Raw genomic sequence first — 2,294 nt, 5'->3', positions numbered from 1 at the left:
TGCTTGCTTTATCGTGTTTTGTTTTCTTTCATCTTTTTCATTAGTTGCGCTTCTGTTTTTGTGGTCTCGTCCACTGGTTTGGTCGAGCGGAGAAGCATCTATCGTTTTGTCCGTTGTGTCTTTGTCGTTATGTTGGGAGGGGTCCTTAGTGATTTGGACCCCCTCCTTTTCCCCTTCTTTTTTTATGTTTATTTTCTCTTATTTTTGTAATGAAGGGGCCCATTATAAAGGGCCCCGCTTATTGGACTACCCCTCTTGTCCCCTTAGGGACCCATTAGGGCCCATTAATTTCCTTACTTAAGGGAAGAGTGGCGTACTAATGCTTTCAGATCAGGAATCCATTGAGTTGTTTGTTTATCGTGTTATTGGTCTCACCTTGAGAGAAAGAAGAGGAGAAAACGGAGAGCGAGAAGGGGCAGGAATGAGGGAAGAGGAACACAGGTTGATTGAGAGCTCCGATTCTTCAATCGATTGCTCTCCGTTGTGTTCTGAGCAACTCGCCCACCGACCCATGGATGCAATCCCAATCGTGGAATCACCACCCTGCTATTGCAGTAAGAAAGGGGAAAACGTGACGTCCCTCTTACCAGGAGATTATTCGACCGTCCGGGAGCACTGAATCACTGATCCGATCAGTCCCTACGGTGTTGGAGCAGGGCGCCCCACTGGGTCAGTGCCCGCATCCCAGGCAGGGAACCACTGCGTTGCTAACGTGGGAAGAGCCTCGACAATCTCAGATCAGCGAGGAACTACCGGACAATCTGGTTCGACAGAATGCTTGAACGGCGTCCGACCCCACAGACGTAGTCAACCCCCTTGACCGCAGAGATTCGAGGTCATTGGAGACCATTTGCGGGTGCCTATATCCGACGTTGGTCCTTCGATCGATGCTCGTGAACCTTGCAACCCCCGTGTTGATCTCGGTGACCAGTTGGCCCTGTATTCCAGCATCATCTTGGGGTTCTGACCCTCAATCGATCGTGAAACGATCGCCCACCAGGACGCTGAATTTGCCCGGCAACCCTCAAATGCCAGCATCAACGCCGACCGACCGCCAATTTTCTCTCGGGTTGCGACGTTGACGCCGACTGATTGGTGCCCCACACCACTCGAGTGGCAACCATCTACCAGCGCCAGGGTAGCCGATCACACTGACCTGCATTGAGTGAGTCACCGTGCTAGATCGTATTTCCAATTTCGAGCCGCGCGACTGGTTTGTTGTTCATGCCGTCAACGCGCTCGATCACGCCACTATCTGTTGCCCGTTGGGGTTCCTCGCTCACACTGTACAGTAACAGGCTGCCGTGACAAGCGACGCCGGTTTGCTAGAGCTGCCTAGCCACTACCCTTGCTCTCCTCTCCTCCGATCTTCGACCCACCGCTCCTGCGCCGTTATGTCTGTCGACCATGCCAACCCTCTCTGGCCCCTCTCCACTCACAACCCGCACAGGCTGCTGTAATTGACGAAGACTCTGTACAACGAGCCACACGCCGACTAGGTATGTCATCTTCCCACCGCTCGTTATATTATGCTTTGCAGTATATTGTCGAATTGGTTCCGCCGCTTTCGGGCTAGATAGGTGAGAGAGAAAGAGAGAGACAACTATGACTAATTGAGCATCTTACTGGTATGGGTCGATCCCGTTCTTTACGTGTAAGCCCTACGGATTGATTATGTTTGACCATAGACGTCGTCGTCCCTCGGAGGAAGTTCGAGAGGCCAGCGTCGCCGTCACCTAGTGACTCCTTCGGAGCTCGGAGTTCGGTGCTCTCCATCGAGTCGGGGCCCGCAAGTATGACACGTAGGACCCATTCATTTCATCGTAGCAACATTACCCGTCAGGGTTTGTTTTATCCATCGGACGTCTACATCGTCGACATCCGACATCACTATCTTGGTGTCCAATTATCGACTCGGTACCGACCGGACGATGTCCTAGACGGCGTATGGCATCACTATCTTGGTGCCCATTAAAGCGTTAATTCTCATGCTGCTTATGTTCCCCCCTAAAATAACTTTCAACAGAATTTTTAATTGTTCCTCGAGATCATATTATAAAAAATAAAAATATTAGTATTTTTATCTCAGCTCCCACATATGACGTTGTTTACTTATCTTGACCGTGTTTAGCTCAATATCACTCTTAGGTGAAATCAGCTTGATGAATTTAATGACATATTCCTAATCTCATTTTTGGCAGCAAGATACCTGGAAATCAACCTCTAAATTAAATCAAGAAAATACTCATCCATCATATTTTCACACCTAGTCCTTATTTGTTCTAATTTTTTTT

At 49.2% G+C, this 2,294-nt stretch overlaps 1 long non-coding RNA gene across 1 annotated transcript; it reads left to right on the top strand.

The window, feature by feature from the left end:
* Nucleotides 1-345: 345 nt before the first annotated feature.
* Nucleotides 346-2,016, top strand: LOC144703089 (uncharacterized). The gene is made up of 2 exons (XR_013581474.1): nucleotides 346-1,499; nucleotides 1,689-2,016. It is a non-coding gene; the product is annotated as an uncharacterized LOC144703089 (long non-coding RNA).
* Nucleotides 2,017-2,294: the final 278 nt, after the last annotated feature.

This window comes from Wolffia australiana, chromosome 5, assembly GCF_029677425.1.
Source record: "Wolffia australiana isolate 7733 chromosome 5, ASM2967742v1".
Lineage (NCBI taxonomy): Eukaryota > Viridiplantae > Streptophyta > Magnoliopsida > Alismatales > Araceae > Wolffia > Wolffia australiana.
This window is presented reverse-complemented; position numbering and strand designations above follow the sequence as displayed.